The 20894-nt window shown below is 32.8% G+C and overlaps 1 long non-coding RNA gene across 1 annotated transcript in view; it reads left to right on the forward strand.

Moving 5' to 3' along the window:
- The window catches only part of LOC116422329, a 31586-nt gene extending 23001 nt beyond the window's left edge, over positions 1-8585 (forward strand). Inside the window, exon 3 of the long non-coding RNA XR_004232922.1 lies at positions 8319-8585. This is a non-coding gene — a long non-coding RNA (uncharacterized LOC116422329). The remainder of the gene's footprint in view (positions 1-8318) is intronic.
- Positions 8586-20894: the final 12309 nt, after the last annotated feature.

The raw sequence follows: 20894 nt of genomic DNA on the forward strand, positions 1-20894 counted from the left end.
ATTTTAAGGCACTTAAGGGGATATTAAATTGTCTCTATCAATACAGCCCTGAGTATTTTGCAATTGTTTAAAAAGTATCTCCTCATAATTAGGCCCAGACTGTATATTAAAGCAAGGAAAGGTAATGGAATCATCAAGGATAAATCTGATACTGTGCAGGAAGCAAGAAAAAGTGCCAATTGGAAGTCTATTTCTCATACTGCGGAATTAGATAGCAGATCCAATCCAAACAAAGGAGGGGCCCTGGCCTCAAATTTTGTTCTAAAAAAAGAGGGGGGAGAGAAATAAGCAAAAATCATTGTGGCTTTGCTTCTGGAATGGGGTTTCTGATCTAGCCCCCACTCTTTCCTAAGGGCTACAGTTCAGTGGAACTCAGATTAAAAGGAAGTCTTCAGAACTATTGTCTAAAAGTAATTTAAAGATATTCAATGCTTTCCAGATAGCTTATAATGGATAAGGTCAGCCAAGTCTACTGGAGTTCTAAAGAAAGGCCATCTCATACTTGTGTTACACAATATAAATCTAAGTCAGAAGCTAGCAAATCTTGGGGGAAGGGTGATGAGAAGACATGTCTAAGAAGCAATTATCCCTGGATCAGACTGTATTGGATTCCCTGAAAACTCCTAGGTCTGATCCACATTTGAGATCCTTGAAGAATATAGCATTCAATATCCAAAGGAAGAAGCAATAGATGCCAAAAGAATATAAGACAAGGTCAAACAAAGTGAAGACCTCCACAAATTCACAGAAATTGGCCAAAACACAAAGTCCTGATTTAGGATGTAATTTTAAAAGTAATACAGGAGGAAAAAAGTAAATAAAAAGAATCTGACCATAAAGAGTTATTAGTGAAATGAATGCCCAAGACACAAATCCATAAGATAATGATTCTAAAATAACTACAAGCAAAGCCTCAAAGAAAATCTCAACTTGGGCATCAGTTCTCAAACTCAAATAGAAATGACCCAAAGGGATCACATATTGATTTAGAAAACTAAAAATCAACATGATCTATATTATTATATTTTTATTCATTTTGTAAAAATATTTCTTATTTTTATGTAATATAGGAGGGAGAAAAAATATTACATTTTAATACACTTCTGGCTACATTAGCCCCTTCAATCTGAGATTACGTTTTGAAGAAGACTCTGAGCATCTTACTATCAAGGGATGAGGTTCTTATAGCAGCAGTATCCAGAGGCCTCTATCTCTGTCATTTATCCTATTATTTTTTTCTTCCTTTTTGCAGATAAAAGGCTTTCCCTGGTTTGAACATCTTTATTATGTTCCTATCTAAGTCTGTATCACCTAGCTGGAATGCTTTGTAGGTTCAGGGGCATAGATTGGAAGTTTTTTTTTTTTTTTTTGACACTTTTGCCTTGATTATTTAGTGGATGACCTAAGACTTCAGGATTTATGGTCCAAACTTATGTTTCTTGAGGGAAGATAAAACATATATGGGAAACCTGTCAAATTGTTTTGTCCCCAGACAAGATCTCAGATTCAGCATCTGAGCTCAGACCACAACTATACGATGAGCTCTGTCATTCTGAATTTACAGAGCTTTTCTAGGTAGTCAATTATGAACTGAGACCAGCAAAAATCTATTGAATCTCTACTTGAGACAAATATTCAATTGTATCCACTAGGTCCAAACCAGATTCTGGATCCAGAGAAGTTCATTCAGAAGGGCAGTAAACTGAACATACCCTAGATTAGCCTGCATAGGTCTCAATAAAAGTTTCCAGTTCCCTATGCTAAAGTGCCATGTGATACTTGAAGAATGCAGCACTTAATACATAGAGCATGTAGCTAAGGCATCCTAGATAACAGGTCAGAGACCATATAGTCCCTCCACAAACAGGACTCTTTTAAAACTATGCAGAGACTAGCCCTAACTCAAAATCCAACTCTACGAAGTAAGACTGGAAGCATGAGTGAACAAAAAGGAATCACACTATAAAGAAGTATTATGGGGATAAGGATACCTAGGACACAATCCCAGAAGATGAAAATAATGCCAATAAACCAATCAATAAATGTCCACTAAGTGTTTAGTATGTTCCAGGCAAGTACTACACCAAGTTCTGAGGATACAAAAAGAGATGAAAAAAGAAAATCCAATTCAAAACACCTCCAACGAAGCATGAATATTTTTTAAAGTTTAAAATGAGGATTCTAGGAAAATAATGGAGTAGGTCAGAAAATTTCAAGCTCTCCACATTTTCCCCACAAACAAATACAATTTCATCTCAGAGTGACCAGTGAAAAACAAATTAGCTTTGGAGCAAAAAGGGTCCTCCCAGGACAATCCAATAAGACCTGAAGAAAAACCCCAGAACCAGAGTTTAACTAGTGTGAAGTACAAAAAAGCTTACAGGCTAACTCCATAGAAATAACCAGAGGAAAGCCCTAGGGCTAGCTGGTTTTGGAGATAGCTTCTTCCCAAACCTCAGGAATTTTCACAAAACAGTGTAGGAAGTAAGGAGTTTGAATCTGGGGAGACTGAGAGGGAATCTTTGCTGATTAGAAATGTGAGTCTTATCTGTGTTGATGAGCCACTGCCCTGGGCAAGAAGAAACCAGTACACCTAGTGAATGCAGAAGCAATAGGGCAGGGACATTACTTGCTGAGGGTTAGGAGGGTTTAGTTTTTGGTTTGGAGGTCCAAGAGCAGAGCTACAGTGAAGCTAAAGGTACTATCCTCCCACCACAGGATTAGAGATGCTTACCCTAATAGTTCTCATTAAAAAAAAAAAAAATAAACGAAGAAAGAACTCAATTCTATAACCTTACATCTTCAGAGGAAGACTTTGGTAAAAAAAAAGTCTTTTCTAACCCAAATAAAAACATTAAATGGCTACCTTCCCAGAAAGACTTTATTGAAGAATTCAAAAAAGGCTTCAAAAATCAAATGAGAGAGGTTGAGGCAAAACTTCAAAATAAATAAACATCTAAGAAAATCAAGATTATGGGGGGAAAGTCAAACAATTAGAGAAGGAAATACAGAGTCATAAAGAAGAAAATAATTCTTTGAAAATTAGATTAATCAAGGGAAGCCAGTGAGACTATGAGAACAAGAAATAACAAAAGAAAATGTAAAAAAAAAAAAAAAAATGAAAAAAATAGAACAGAATGTGAAGCATCTTATAGGAAAAACAACAGATCTAGAGAATAAATCAAGAAGAGAAAACTTATGAATAATTAGACTATCTGAAAGCTCTGACTAAAAAAATAACCTTGACACAAAAATGCACAAAATAATGAAACAAAATTGTCCTGGAGTGATAGAACATGAGGAAAAAGAAGAAATAAAAAAATCTCCCAATTACAAACTCATAGAGATCTTGCATGAAAAACACACAGAAATATTACTGCTAAATTTTGAAATCCCCACATCAAAGAGAAAATTCTCCAACAAACAAACAAATAAAAAAGTTTATATATGCTGGAGCTAGAGTTAGAATTGTACAGGATTGATCAGCAGCCATAATAGAACTCTTTAGGTCCTAGAATAATATATCAACAATAAAATGAACTAGATATAAGCCCAAAAATATCATATCCATCAAAACTAACCATAATATTGAATGAAAAAAAAGAAGAATATTTCATGAATTTGCAGATTATCAATGAATGGGACTGATTGGATGAAGTATTTCTCAATATTGAGTCACATGATCCCTGTTCCCAGAACTGGGACCTTGAGGCAGTCATTTGATCGCTGGAGGAATGAACTTTGAACCTAGAGATACAGGAAGTTGCAGGAATTGGAATGACCTGTGGGAGGCAGTCAGCATTGGTGACCATTGGTCAAGGATGGTTATGTCCTTTTAGTTTATCCAATGAGAAGGCTCGAGTCTTTTGCTTTTAAATCCTGGACAAGATGGGAGTTAGCCAGGTTCCAGGAGCACATGGTGGAAGTTGGGATGGATCTCAGCTGTGTCTGAGATCCTCCCTCTCCCTGCAGGGATTAAATAAATGCTTTCTCTTTGTACTTGATGATGTCTCTAATTGGTTACTTGGGAAGGGTTCCTCACCTGTTCCACACATCAGGACTTTGTTTCACCCAAACTTGAATTTAATAGAAAATGTAACATAAAACAGCCAACATCTAAGTAATTTCAAGGGACCCAATAAGAACAAATTGTTTGTGTTTGTTATATGAAAATGTATACTATATGTTTAAGATTGACATTGGTAACTAAATAGCTAAGAAGAAAGATTGAGGCAGAACTGAATATGATCTGACTCTGAAAAGCAAAAATGTCTAGGAAAAACTAAAAATAGTAATTATGATGAGGTCTAGATATGGGGTACCTAAATGAAATTAAGGTTTAATTGAGATCTAGTGGCAGGTTTGGGGTACAGGGAGTCAAATAGTTTCCCTGCAACTCCTTTGGATTCGGTGCAAGGATACTGAGTTAAATGAAGTCTAATAGTGGCGTGAGTCCCCAATAAAAGCATTTATTGGCCTGAAAAGTTAGATTGATAAAAGAGGTTTATTATGGGGTTTCGAAGTAAGGTTAAAGTATAATTAAGGAAATGAGTGAAGGTAGAGATAAAAGGACACCAGACACAGGGTTCCAGTGGACAGAGGGTCCTGGCATGCCAGACATAAGGCTAGCATGTTTGGAACTTCTGCAAAGAGGGAGTCCCAGTTTGGCCCTTTTAAAACGGGAGATTTAGCTAAAGGGGCCTGTGGGTGTAGTCCCAAGTTGGCTCAGATCCGGGTGGGGCTGGGACAGGCCTGGATCTTCTATTGGAATTCAAAGGGACCAATATTTATTAATCAAAAGGTCCTTGATTGATATTACATCAACTAGGAGGGGTTGGGAATCAGAAAGAAAGGAATGTCAATTCTTAAAGGGACCACATCTGCATCAATTATGTTAAACAATTGAGATGCAGAGGAAGAATGGACACAAAGGTATTAGAGGGAAGAGAAGGGCTGGTAGTTGTGAAAACTTACATAGGGAATAGGTTAAATAGGAACAATATACACATACACACATATATGTATACAAATATACATGCATAAGTATACAAATACACATGCATATATGTACATGCATATATACATAGATATAGATATGCTTTGAAGGGTATAGTACCCTTCAAAACCTATAAAGAAATAAGGAGGGAAGGATAGGATAAAATGCAGTTTATAAAAGGGTGTGTAAATTTATGGTAGTGGGACAAAGTGTGTAGGTTAAAAGGAAAGGGATAGAAAGAGAGAGAAAGGTTGATTTAGGATAAGGTATGCCATAGAACAGTATGTAGATTTAGGGAAGTGGGATAAGGTATATAAACTAAAGGGAATGGGATAAAGAAGGAAGGAAAAGGTGGAGGGAGAAGGGAAGGGAAGGGATGGGAAGGGAAGGATCCATGCCTGGGGGAAGATTAAGTATTATCAAGGCAAATTAAGGAGTAGAATTAAACTAGAAGAGTTAGCAAGGATAGGAAATTAAAGATATGCACAAACACTATAAAAGGATCTAGAAAAGAATTCATTAGTTAAAAAAAGTAGGGCTACTAATCATTGATATCAGACCAAGTCAAACTTAAAAATTCAATCAAGAGAGAAATCTACGGTGTATGTCAACCATATTAATATTGTTTTAAATACATGTCTACATATGTGTAAATGCATATGTATACGTGTACATGTATGCATGTAGGTATGTTTTTATGTGTATATAGATATATTTATGTGTTTATTCACATGGGTATTGCTCAACTGTAGCCTGATTGGGGGAGATAAGAAGTATGAAAGTGGAAAAAAAAAGTAAAAAGTGTACAGCAGATAATAAAGGAATAACCTATAAGGAAGCAAAGAAAGGATGGAAAGATGGACAGTCATGAATATATAATCTTTACTATTACATGAATATATAATCTTTACTATTATTACATATGCTTTCCTGAAATGCATTATTATATATTTTTATATTGTTATATATTTTGAATCATTTCTGATGTTCTGGGAATGTGACAATGTTTTGTTTTGTTCTCTGACTTCCTTCAAATCTCTACTAAAATCTCACGTTTTATTTTTTAAAATTTATTTAAAATTAAATGCAAAATTTAAAAAAGCAAAATAGAAAAAAGAAATCTTGTAGGAAAAGGTAAAAAGAGTATACATGTTACACAAATGATCAGAACAAGAACTGTTAGAAAGGAATGAGATGGAGGAGGAGAGCTGGTAGTTTTAGAATTCTATTCACTTTGGGAATGGGTTAAAGAGGGAATAATACATACATATCTAGAAGAGTATAGAAGTCTTCTAGATTTATAAAGAAATAAGAAGAGATAGAGGAAATAAAATGAAGGGGTATAGAAGGGTAAGTAGACTAATGGGAATAGGATAAGGTATGTAAATTAATGAGAGTGGAATAAAGAGGTAGAGAAAGGGTAGTGGGAAGAGAATAAGGAAGGGATAATTGGAGGTGAGGTAGGTTAAGGCATAGAAGAGAAGGAAGTAAGTAGAAGTAAAGTAAAAGAGCAGGGAGAGGAAACAAGATAATAATAATAATGATGATCAGGAGTAGAGTTTATTTAAAAAATCAGGAATAATCTTAAAGTCAAAGCTAAAATAGACTTAATCAAAAAATAGGGAAACTACACTATATGTCAGGCATATTAATCAATATTGTTTTAGACTATTTAAAACAACTAGATCATATAAGGTTGGAATAATTCTGTGGTATAAGAAATAATGAGTCGGTACTTTTAGAAAAATATGGAAAAGCTTCAAAGGATGATGATACCTTTAGAGAAATAGAGAACAAACAATTGTAATGCAACTTTATATGAATATATGTGTATATGATTATAGATTTCCATATATATGTATGTGTTTATGCATATACATAAACATATATATGTATATGTATATATATGAATGTATATGTACATATATATCTCCATAACTGTTATCTTTTCATGGGATGTGGGGGTTAGAAGGAAAGAAGGAAAAAGGAATAAAGTAAAAAGTGCACAAGAGCAAACAAAAGAAAACCTATAAGGAAGGAAAGAAAAGATAGATAGTTCTGGATATAATGTGAGTATTATATATATTTTTTGAAATGGAAATTTATTGTTTCCTATTTTGAATCCTCTCATATTTTGCTGTGTTCAGTGTTTTTTTTTTCTTTTTCAGTTCTTTTCTTTTTCCATTTTGTATTTAAATTTCAAACAAACAAATAAACACATTTTTAAAAAAGAAAGAAAGAAGGTAATCACAGCCTGTTGCCGGGATTGTACTTGAAAATTTTCATGTATAGTAGAACTACAAGAGCCTGCACTCATCATCACAGCTTTTGAGAATTCTGTATTATAAAATTGTTTTATTATATTTTTGTATTATAAAATTAACTTTTAAATTATAGTTATTTTTGTATTATAAAAATAACTTTTTACAACTTCCCACTCCTCCTTCAAAATTTGTCCTCTCTTTTTCCTTTTTATTGTCATTTTAAGGCTTTTTCTCTCCTAAAAAGAAAGAAAGAAAGAAACAAGCAAACAAACAAACAGATAAATATGTTTAGGCCATTGAATTCCACTCACTTTAGACTCTATAGGGAACTTTTAAATGAGGTTTCATAAATGAAGAGCTGGGTTAGTTATTGGGAGGGCTTCAAACTTCTGAGTCAACACTATTACATGATTTATAGGTTATTAGTCATTATTAATGTGGAAATATGATGTTGTATGACATATATACAGTTTATAAGGTCAACATTCAATAAAATGTTTAAAGATAAAACAATTTGTCAGTAGCATTATTTGAGTTAAATCAAAAGAAAGGATATATATTAAGAGACTAGAGAATAAAAGAAAGTTAATTTTTTTTTTTTTTACCATAGGATCAGTTTTTATTCTTACAATAAACCTTTTGTAAAAATACATTGATATGGTACTTCCTTGTTTTGAGTATAGCACTCCTTCGGGATTTGTGATAAAGAGGATCTTTCTTTTCATTTCAGAACAAATATCCTCTGTTTCCACCAACCTTGATGACATTTTTAACTGAGTACTGAACTAGAACTCAGTGGATATGTTAAAAGAGCAATCCCTGCCCTTTAGGCTTCTTCTTGGTGACCCTGAGTCTCAAGGCACGGACTTTTATTCCCAAAGATCCAGATAGCAAGTTGAAGGATGCTCTCTCCACTCTCTAATCCCCCTTGGGCCCAACCACATAGTTCATATCCTCCAAAGAAAGCTTACTTGGAGTCACTTCCTGTTTGTATTTCCTTTGGTATATGATCTTGTGAAATCTCAATAAACAGCTAGTTATCTTTCTTCTGTTTTTAGGCACCTGAGCAATGGTGAATCAGTTTCAGTTGTAACATCAGTAGCAGCATATTGACCAACAGAGAAAGAGATGCTACAGAGTGAAACTATTGTGAAGAGATCATTTGACAATGATCGAGCTGTATTCAATGCTGGTAAAATGTAAAGTAACTAATAAACAGTTCTGATTAAATAGCTCACAAGGCTTGAATAGTGACCTCTCAATGGACAATAATTTCTATTGCTTAGTTATTACCTTTCTATAAGAATAAAACAGACTATCCCTTACTTGATTTATGTTTATATTCTTGGTACTGTTTTTTTTTTTTTAACTTTCTAACTTCCTATTGTGGAGGGACTCTTAGACTAGAGTCAAAAATAGAATTGTTCCTTAGGAATGTGAGGTGGGATAGAGAAACTTCATATTTATTTACAGATTTGTTGCCATAGCAATAAAATTACAAAAGTATTAGTTTATAAAAGTATAAATTTTGAACTGGAACATCATGGACCATAGTTCTGTATAAATCTAGGGCAAATTATTAAGGCAATTTAAGGACAATGAATGACAAAGCTTTCTAGTCCCTGTGCCCTCACCTTAGTATTGCCTGGCTAGCCCCTGTTCTAGATAATTATAATTTTAAATAGTGTATTATTTTTAGAGCCACCATTTAACTAACCATATGACACTCCAAGTAAAGCAAAAGAAAGCAAATGGTTTTGCACTTGATGTAGAGGGTTTAAAAATTTTTTTTTTCTAAATTGAGGTGAAAATGTTTTATTTAACTAGTTTACTAATTTGTAACCATGTAATCATTATGGGTGCAAAAATCCTTAGAGATGATATAGTACTGCTAAAAAAAAAAAGGTGGAGAAAATTTCCCAAGTGTTCTGACTGGGTCCCCTACAAATTTATGTTACACAACCTCAACTAGGCCCTCACTGCTACTAAGCAAGTTCATACCTGTGTTATCAATTTACTATCCCATTTTTCATAGTAATTCTTCTATACCTTTTCATCCCTTTTCATACTTCTCATCACTCCTCCCTCAGATTGTCAGGTGAGATCCTTGCCTCATATTTAACGCCTTAATAAATTGAGGCCATTCACTACTAGCTCCCTTTTTTGTGTTCTTCCTCATCTCCTACCACCCAGGTGTCTTCTGCCACTTTTTCCTCTTTCATCCATTTCATATGATAAAGTGGTTTTACTGTTTGCCAGGGCTAACCCCTAAACCTGTCCAAGTGATTAATCCCATTCCTTCTTGTCTCCTGCAAAAGATCGATCACATTATCATTCTCACTCTTTCACTTATTTTGATACTCCATCTACTGTCTAATCCTCAACAACCCTTCTCTTGAATCTTTCAATCACTGTATATTTCTAGTCTGTCCTTTGTAGCTAAACTCCTTGAAAAGGTCTCCACTTTCTCTCTCCTCACTTTCTCCCTAGACTCCTTACAATCTGGTTTTCCAACACAGAAGCTGCTCTCTCCAAAGTTGCTAATGATCTTTTAGTTGTCAAATATAATGGCCTTCTCTCAATTCTCATTCTTCATTTCTCTGCAGTTTTTGACATTATTCATCATTGTCTTCTCCTTAATCCTCTCTTCTCTCTAGGTTTTTGGGACACCACTCTCTCTCTTGATTTTCCTTCTATCAATGTGATCATTCTTTCTCAAGCTCCTTTGCTGGATCCTCATGCAGACCATCCCCTGTTATATTAGGTGTGCCACAAGGATCTGTCCTGACCCTTCTTCTTTTCTCTCTCTATAATACCTCACTTGGTGAATTTATTATTTATTATTTCTATGCTGATTCTCAAATCTACCTATCTTCCCCTAAACTCTCTGCTGACTTTCAATCTTGCATCTTCAACTTGTCTTTTAGACATTAAACTGGCTGTCTAGTAGAAATGAAACTCATTGTGTTCTAAGCTGGACCATTATCTTTTCTCCTAACCTCCTCCCCAGTCTTCTCTATTACTATAAAGTACAACACTATCTTTCTAGATCCTCAGTCTTACAACTTAGGTGTTATCCTTGACTTCTTACTATCTCTTACCATCCCCCACCATGTTCAATCTGTTGCAGAGTTTGTCAATTTCACCTTTTCAACATCTCTCCAATATATTTTCTTCTTTTCTCTGACATTACTAGTCCAAGTCCTCATCACTTTACATCTGGATTATTGGTAGGTTTGCCTCAAATCTCTCTCCATTCCAGTTGATCTTCCAATCAGCACCAAAGTGAGAACAGATCTGATCATATCAACCCTCTTAGTAAATAAACTCCATTGCTCTCTATCACCTATAGAATCAAATACAAAGTGCTATTTTATTATACAAAGCCCTTTATAACTTATCTCTCTTTTACCCTTTTAAGTCTTCTTATGCTTTATCTACCTACATGTACTTTTTAGTCCAATGACACTGACCTCTTGGCTGTTCCATGAGCAAGACATTATCACTCAGCTCTGGGCATTCTTTCTGGCAGTTCTCCATTCCTGGAATTCTCTTCCTACTCAATTCTACCTTCTGATTTCCCTGACTTCCTTTAATTCTCAAGTAAAAATCTTTTACAGAAAGTCTTTCCCATTACCTCTTTAAAAAAAATTATTAAACCTTTTTAATTCCAAAACATATATATGGATAATTTTCAACATTAATCCTTGAAAAACCTTGCATTCCAAAATTTTCTCCCTTTATTCTCTCCACCCTCTCCCCTAGATGGCAAGTAATCAAATGTATGCTAAATGTGCAATTCTTTGATGCATATTTCCACAAATGTCATGCTGTACAAGAAAAATCAGCAAGCAAACAACAATGAAAAGAGTGAAAATATTATGTTGTGATCCACACTCAGTTACCGTAGTCCTCTCTCTGGGTGCAGATGGTCTCTCCTTCACAAGACCATTGGAACTGGCCCGAATCACTTTGCTGTTGAAAAGAGCCATGTCCATCAGAACTGATCATCATATAATCTTGTTGTTGCTGTGTATGATGTTCTCTTGGTTTTACTTACTGCACTTAACATTAGTTCAGCTAACTTTCTTCAGGCCTTTCTGAAATCATCCTACTGATCATTTTTTATAGAACAATAATATTCTACAACATATGACTGTTGTAGATGTATGTATATGTACCATATATGGCATATGGTATATACCATAACTTATTCAGGGATTCTCCAAATGATGGGCAGCCACTCAGTTTCCAGGTCCTTGCCACTATAAAAAGGACTGCTGCAAGCATTTTTGCACATGTATATCTCTTTCCCTACTTTATGACCTCTTTGGGATACAAGCCCAATAGAAGCATGGTTGGATCAAAGGGTATGGACGGTTTGATAGTTTCAAATTGCTCTGCAGAATGGTTGAATCAATTCACAACTCCATCTGCAATGTATTATTGTCCTAGTTTTCCAACATTCCCTCCAATATTCATCACACTCTTTTCCTGTTGTCTTAGCCAATCTGAGATGTGTATGGTGATACCTCAGAGTTGTTTTAATTTGCATTTCTTTGATCAATAGTGATTTAGAGCACCTTTTCATATGACTAGAAATGACTTTAGTTTCATCATCTGAAAATTGTCTATATCCTTTTATCATTTATCAATTGGAGAATGGCTTGAATTCTTATAAATTTGAGTTAATTTTCTATATATTTTAGAAATGATACATTTATCAGAACCCTTGAATGTAAAAATGTTTTTCCCAGTTTATTGCTTCCCTTCTGATCTTGTCTGCATTGGTTTTGTTTGCACAAAACCCTTTTAATGTAACATGATCAAAGTTATCCATTTTGTATTCAATAATGTACTCCAGTTCTTCTTTGGCCACAAATTCCTTTCTTCTCCACAGATCTGAAAAATAAACTATCCTTTCTTCTTTTATTTGCTTATAATATCTCTCTTTATGTCTAAATCATAAACTAATTTTGACCTTGTCTTGGTATGGGGTGTTAGGTATAAGTCAATGTCTAGTTTCTGCCATTCTAATTTCCAATTTTCTGAGCAGTTTTGGTCAAATAGTGAGTTTTTATCCCCAAAGCTAGATTCTTTGGGTTTGTCAAACACTAGATTGCTATAGTCATTGACTATTTTGTACTGTGAATCTAACCTATTCCATTGATTTACCATTCTGTTTCTTAGCCAGAATTAAATGATTTTGATGACCACTACTTTATAATATAGTTTTAGATCTGAATTTTTTTCATTAATTCCCTTGACATTCTTGACCTCTTGTTCTTCCAGATGAACTTTGTTATTATTTTTTCTAGCTCTGTAAAATAATTTCTTAGGAGTATGAGTGGTATGGCACTGAATAATTAGATTAATTTATGTAGTATTGCCATTTTTATTATATTAGCTCAGCCAACCCATGAGCACTTGATATTTTTCAAATTGATTAGATCTCACTTCATTTGTGTGGAAAGTAGTTTGTAGTTGTGTTTATATAGTTCCTAACTTGCCTTGGCAGGTAGACTCTCAAACATTTTATGTTATCTACAATTATTTTCAATGGAATTTCTGTTTGTATCCTTTGCTGCTGGACTTTGTTGGTAATATATAAAAATGCTGATGATTTATGTGGATTTATTTTGCATCCTGCAACTTTGCTATAGTCGTGAATAGTTTCTAGTAGTTTTAGTTGATTTTCTAGGACTCTAAGTATAGTGATACTATGTGCAAATAGTGATAATTTGGTTTTCTCATTATTTACTCTAACTCCTTTGATCTCTTTTTCTTCTCTTATTGCCAAAGCTAAAATGTCTAATACAATATTAAATATTGATGGTGATAATGGACAATCGTGTTTCACCACTGATCTTATTGGGAATGGTTCTAGTTTATCCCCATTACATCTAATGCTTGATGGTGATTTTAATTAGATGCTACTGATCATTTTAAGGAAAACTCCACTTATTCCTACATTCTTTAGTGTTTTTTAATAGGAATGGGTGTTGGAGTTTGCCAAATGCTTTTCCTGCATCTATTGAGATAATAACATGATTTTCATTAGTTTTGTTATTGAGATAGTTAATCATGCTAATAGTTTTCCTAATATTGAATCAGCCCTGTATTCCTGGCATAAATCCTACTTGGTCATGGTGTATTATCCTAAGGATAACTTGATGTAATCTCTTTGCTCATATTTTATTTAAGATTTTTGCATCAATATTCATTAGAGAAATTGGTCTATAATTTTCTTTCTCTGTTTTGACCCTACTTGGTTTAGCTTTCAGCATCATATCTGTGTCATAAAAAAAATCTGGTAGGACACCTTCTTTTCCTATTTTTTCAAATAGTTTGCATAGTATTGGAATTAATGATTCCTTAACTGTTTGGCAGAATTCACATGTAATCCATCTGGCCCTGGAGATTTTTTTCTTAGGGATTTGATTAATAACTTGTTCAACTTATTTTTTTGAAATGGGACTATTTAAGTAATTTGGTTCCTCTTTTGTTAATCTGGGCAATATGCATACATATATATATATATATATGTATAAAGTATTTCTCCTTTCACTTAGATTATCAGATTTATTGACATATAATTGGGCAAAATAACTCCTAATTATTGCTCTAATTTCCTCTTCGTTGGTGGAATGTTCTCCCTTTTCATTTTTGAGACTAACAATTTGATTTTCTTCTTTCCCTTTTCTAATCAAAATGTTTATGTATTTTTTTTTCATAAATCCAAATCTTAGTTTTGTTTATAAATTCAATAATTTTCTTACTTTCAGTTTTATTAACCTCCCCTTTTACTTTCAGAATTTCAAATTTGGTATTTAATTGAGGGTTTTTAATTTGTTCTTTTTCTAGGTTTTCTAGTTGCATGCCCAATTCATTGATCTTCTCTTTCTCTTTTATGCAAGTATATAAAACTTCCCCTAAGAATTGTGTTGCCTATATTCTAAAATTTTGGTATGTTGCCTCATTATTGACATTCTCTTAGATGAAATTATTGATTATATCTATGATTTATTGTTTCATTCACTCATTCTTTAGGATTAGATTATTTAGTTTCCAATTAATTAATCTATTTTCTCCTGACTTTTTATTGCATATTATTTTTATTGAATCATGAACTGAAAAAAATGCATTTACTATTTTTGCCTTTCTGCATTTGATTTTGCAGGTTTTATGCCCTAATACATAGTTAATTTTTATATAGGTTCCATATATTGTTGAGAAAAAAGTATATTCCTCTCTGTCTCCATTCAATTTTCTCCAAAGGTCTATCATACCTAACTTTTCTAGAATTCTATTTACCTTCTTTCTTTTTTATTTTGTGGCATAATTTATCTAGTTCTAAGAGAGCAAGTTTGAGGTGCCTCACTAGTATACTTTTGTTGCCTTATTCTTCTTGTAGCTTTCTTAACTTCTCTAGGAATTTGGATGCTATACCACTTGGTACATATATGTTTATATTTAGTCTTGATATTACTTCATTGTCTATAATACTCTTACTAAAGCAAGATGTAGTTTCCTTCCTTATCTCTTTTAATTAGATTTTTTTTTTTTTTTTTTGCTTTTGCTTGATCTGAGATCAGCATTGCTATCTCTGCTCTTTTTTTTTTTTTTAACTTCAGCTGAAGCACAATAGATTCTGCTCCAGCATTTTACTTTAACTCTGAATGTATCACTTCACTTTAAATGTGTTTTTTATAAACAACATATTATAGGATTCTGGCTTTTAATCCAGTTTGCTATCTGCTTGCATTTTATAGGAGAGTTCATCTCATTCACATTCACAGTTAAAATTACTAACTCTGTATTTCTCACTATCTTGTTTACCCCAAGTTATACTTTTCTTTTTCCTTTCCACTTTTACCTCCTCCCCTGTAACTTGCTTCCAACTATTACTGTCCTCAAACAGCTTTTCTCTTTTAGAGTTTTTCCCCCTTTCTTATATCTTTCCTCTTCTACTTCTGTTCTCCCTTCCATTAGCCCCCCTTTCCTTTCTTCTTTCCCCTTTTACTTCTTTATAGGATGAGATAAGTTGCTCTGCGAAGCTAAAAATGTCTGGTATTCTCTATTTAAGCCAACTATGATAAGACTAAGATTTATACAATGCTCACCCCCCTCCCTTCTTTCCTTCAATTGTAATTTTTTTCACCTCTTCATGAGATATAATGTATCCCATTTTATCCATTTTTCTCTTCTTACAGTAGAATCCCCTTTCCGTCTCTAGTTTCTTTTTTATATCATCCCAATAAAATCAAATTATACCTGCCCCCTCTAAGTATTCCCATAAAGAGATACAGATCTCAAAAGAGTTAAACATATTATACCATTTTCGCAAATAGAGATATATGCTTTTTAACTTTAAAAAGAAAGTTTTTTTTCTTTCCTTTTTTACTTTTTTATACTTCTCTTAAGTTTTGTATTTGAAGATCAAATTTTCTATTCAGCTCTAGTCTTTTCATCAGAGATAGATGAAATTCACCTGTTTAATTGAATGTCCATTTTTTTTTCCTTGAAAAATAATGCTCAATTTTGCTGGACAATTGATTCTTAGCTTCAATCCTAGTTCCTTTGCCTTTTATTATTATTTGGATAATTTGAAAGAAAAGTTTGATCTGGAAATGATGGATTAGTTATAAAAAATAAAACCGTACAGAGAGACAAAAAAAAAATAGTAATTATCTCATACAAAAAAGGAAAAATTGTTACAGAAAAGCTAGTGGTGGAGCAGATAGTTACTCTTATCAGGAATGGGTTAAGAAAGAACAAGACATATATGTATAAATGGGGGGGGCAAGGTTGTGTAGGTAGAAGTAAAACAGAGGGGTGAAGAGGAACAGGAATAGGGTGAGTAGAATAATGAGAAAAAATAGAAAAGAGAAAATTACACAAAACTGTACAGAGAAACAAAAAATAGTAATTATCTCATATAAAAAAAAGCATAAAATGAAAAATTGATACAGAAAAGCTAGTGGTGGAGCAGGTAGTTACTCTTATCAGGAATGGATTAAGAAAGAACAAGGCATATGTGTGTGTGTGTGTGTGTGTGTGTGTGTGTTTGTAAATGGGAGGGCAAGGTTGTTCAAGTAGAAGTAAAACAGAGGGGTGAAGAAAAACAGAAATAGGGTGAATAGAATAATGAGGAAAAATAGAAAAGAGAAAATTACACAAAAGTAATTATAGAATGTGAATGGGATAAATTTACCTATAAAATGCAAACTGATAGCAGATTAAAAACTTGATGCATTGCTTTCAGGAAACATTGTAAAAATGAGAAATACATATAAAGATTAAAAAAGGCAATTGTAGAATTTAGTGTGCTTTTAAAAAGCACAGAGATAGTAATCATGATCTCAGATAAAATTAAAGTTTAAGTAGATTTAATAAAAAGAGAAAAATAGGGAAACCATACTATGTGTCAACAATATTATTCAATATTGTTTTAGACCATTTAAAATAATTAGTATAAATGCTATTATTAATAGTAATTAGTAATAAAATTAGTATGAGATTAATATAAAAATAACATATCAAATAATTATTATAAATTAGTTTAAAATGAAATTAATATGAAATTAACATAAAATTCCCCAGCCAAAGCAAACACAGGAACTATATAACATAGACTTAAAACACTTTTTATACAAAGAGAATCAGATCTAAAGAATTAATATTTATTATTCATGAGTGGATAAAAGTCACTATGACCCCCAAATGACAATTTTACCTAAATAATCTATTTCTTTAATGCTACCCTAATTCAATTACTTAAAAATTATATTCCTGAGTCAGAAAAAATAAAGACAAACTGCACTTGAAAAAACAAAAAGTCAAGAACTTCTAAGAAAGCAAGGGGAAAGATGTAAAGAAAGCAGATTCAGCGGTATCAGATTTTAAGCTATTTTACAAGGTGAGAGCATGGTTAAGATGTAAAATGGATATTTTTGATTATTTTAAGTTAAAACTTACTTATGTAAATATATTTATATAATATATATTAATGTGTGTGTATGTATGTATGTGTGTATATATATATATATAAAGTATATAGCCAAGAATAGAAGAAATGCAGAAAATTTGGGGCAAAAACTTTCTTAGACAATCTTTCAATTAGGATGTAATTGGATTGGAATATTGCTCTGGTGTAGGAAATGATAACTAGGTTGATTTTAAAAATATGCAAAGGCTTGGATTTATGAAAGAAGATACTCTCCACCTTCAGAGAAATTGAAGATAAGTGGGAAAAAAAGAATAATATGATTTTACATACATGTGTACAAATATATAAGTGCATGTGTATTTTTATGTGTATGTATACACACACACACATATATGTGTGTGTGTGTATGTGTGTGTGTGTGTGTATTTTTTTTCTAAGTATTTTTAATAGTTGCCTTCTTTAACAGGTTAGGAAGAAGGGGGAAATGAAACAAAAGGTGTGCAACAGGGAATAAAAGAAAACCTACAAAGATGCAAAGAAAAACTGGATAGCTTTTAAAAACAATGAGAAATATTTATAGGCTATCTTGAAATGGGAATTTATTGTTTTATATTGCAAACTCTCTTATGTTCAGCTGTGTACATGGCAATTTTTTCTTTTTTCATTTTGTATTTAACTTAAATAGAAAATTTACAAAAAATAAAAAGAAGAAATTAAAAGTGAGATTCTCTAAAGAGAATGCAGAAAATTTCTGAGCATCTATGTGTTATAATAAACCAATACTAAAATACAAATTGTACAATCCATTAAAAACATAATTAATATAATGAATGACACAATAGTCATATCAGTTGTTCATAACAAAAATTATTGAATTGATATGTTGCCTTTATTTTTTTAAATCCCTGAGACTTTCTGGTATAACATATTATGTAAGCTGAGGAGCAAAGAAAGTCTCAGGGATTTCAAAAAATAAGCAATTCATCAACAATTCATCATCAACTATAGAACAAGTCACTCCCAAGTATAATAAAATTTTCACTACCTTTATTGAGATCTCAAAGCCTTTGATTCTGTTTTGTACTTATGGCTTAGTCACATATTGCAAATTTATAAAATAGAATCAAGCATAGTAAAACCACACTCTTCAAACATCATGTAATGATTTTTCATTGACCATAAAATAAAATCCAAGCTTCTCAGCACTTAGTACTCTCCATATGATGACCCTAAACCACATTTCTAATCTTCTCTGTAAAGTCATTCTTCTCCTTCCATTCTCTTTATGAATAACATATTCAAACTAGGTTATTTGCCTTCTAACAAATATGCTTTCCCATTTCCAAGGCTTCAATCATGGTGTTACTTCATCTTGTAATGCGTATCTCTCTATTTGTTCTTTAAATTCTGGCTTTATTTCAATATCCTCCTTCATGAAGTTTTCCTTGATTAGGAATAATAGGAAATGGTTACAGAAAGTGCTGTAATTACATTTTCTTCGTATTACTCTTATAACATTTGTCATCATGTTTAGGACAGAGGTGGTTTGTGTACTTTCTACTCTCCCAGCTAAATGGTAACCTCCTCAAGAGCAGGAGCTATGCCTTACTTTCGCCCTTCATCTCCACTCATACCCCATCATACTAGTTTAATAAATATTTATTGAATTCAATTAGGCAATCTTTTGATAAGAGAAAAAATGACTTTTTCAGAAGGTTTAGCTACAAAAGAAAAAAATAGCATGATAGTTAACAAGGATGAAATGGTCAAGTGGGTTTTTTTTTTTTTTTCAGAATATGGAAGACATAGGCATGTTTATAGGTAGAGTGGGAAATGATCCAGTTGAGAGGAATAGATTGAAAATAAATGAGACTGGGAATGGCAGAGGTTGAATGCCATCTGTTGAAGAGATGGAATAGAATGAGATTACTTGAACAAGTAGAAGGGTTAGCCTTGATTAGGAATAAGGCAACTTCATCACAGAGGTGAAGGAGGAAACATATCAGAGGGTACATGAGTGATAAGAGATGAGGAAGAAAGAAGATGAAGGAGATCACAGAGAATGGCCACTGGTTTTTTTTTTTTTTATTTTGTTTGTGTGTGTATGTGTGTGTGTGTGTGTGTGTGTGTCTGTGTAAAATATGAGGCATGATTCTCAGCCAAGAGAGTTATGGGAGGGGGAGTCATGGGAGATTTGAGAAGAGATCAAACGATTTGAAAGAGCCACTTTGGAAAGTTGATAGTGAGTTCATAAGGAAGGTTAATAGGATTGCCTAGTAGCAATGAGTAACTAGTTGAGATTATAAACAAAAAAATTTAGTGGATAGTCAGAATAGTTGCTTGATTTTTTTCCACCCTTGTTCAATCTACAGGAATAGTTACAAAAGCATCATATGGTAGGAATGATCCAAGATTAGGGTTTGGCTATTGTAACTGGTGATAAGATAAGAGGATTAGAGATTCAAGAAGAAAAAAAATCGGAATTATAAAAGAAAGAATTTGGTCTATAAAAGTGACTTCAGCTAATGAAATTCACTCACATAAACCATTGCTTTACTCTGTTTTAAAAGCTTAGAATGCCCATCTCTCACTATTTAAAAATAATTGGAATACAAGCTTGTTATGATTGGTGACACTTTGCTATCCTATGACTTTTTAATGTATTATTCACAAAGCATTTTAAAAACCATAAAAGAGTGTTCATACCATTCCTGAGAGCACATCCCATTATTTCCATTTTTAAATCATAATTTAATGTTACCAATAACTAACTAAAATTATTTTGACTCCTTGTGGCTATAAGGTTTTTTTTTTTTTTTTTTGAATGAGGTTTATCATCCTGTTTAAAGCATGATTTCTGAAAAGAAATGATATTGGAGATTTCTGTAATATGAGTATAACTCTGAGAAGCTCATCAGAGAGTGACTTGGTGGGAAAGGCCAAGTCAAAAAAAACCCACATGAATCTTTTTCACACCCCTTAAAAGAGTAAAGAATTAGGAAAGGTTAGCAGGGAGTCACTTAATGGGTGTGTTTCCGCAATGAAGAATAATTATTTTGATGACTTACTCCAGTGTTGTCTTAAACCAGATAATTAATTCTCTTTGTAAATTATTTCAGATTTATTTTCTGGAACCAAAATCATGAGGAAAATTGCTTTTCAAATTAAACATTTAAGACTATTTAAGAGAGTTTTCTGAATTTTTAAACTTTTTAATATTGTGAAGAGTCAAATCTTATCTGTCTATCTTAACATGTCTATAAAAAGACAATAGTTGTAAACACACAAGAGTTGGACATCCAAATAGAAAAGAACAATGAACATTTAAGTAGGAGTGTATATGTGTAGTTCATATAATTTATGGGTTTTCACATGTATTTGTCTAGATGTGGCTCAAAGGGAAGTAGGAATATATTTTCTATAGGCTTCTTCATTTCTCTATAGGCATCCTTCTTCAAGGGAAATTAATTCCTGAAAGGAGGGAATAAGAGATTAGGACCAGGAGGTTGGCCACTATGCACTCTTCAGAGAGGTGGCAGTGGGCTAGAATTATATTTATTCATCTCCTTCCCTAAATATTAATATATGGAAAAATTTTTTTAGTTTCAAGTTATGCTCCTTACTGATAGCCTTTAACAGGATAGAAGTGCTCAAGGCTTCACTCTCTTTCACCAAATGCCAGCAA

Source organism: Sarcophilus harrisii, chromosome 3, assembly GCF_902635505.1.
Source record: "Sarcophilus harrisii chromosome 3, mSarHar1.11, whole genome shotgun sequence".
Classification (NCBI taxonomy): Eukaryota; Metazoa; Chordata; class Mammalia; order Dasyuromorphia; family Dasyuridae; genus Sarcophilus; species Sarcophilus harrisii.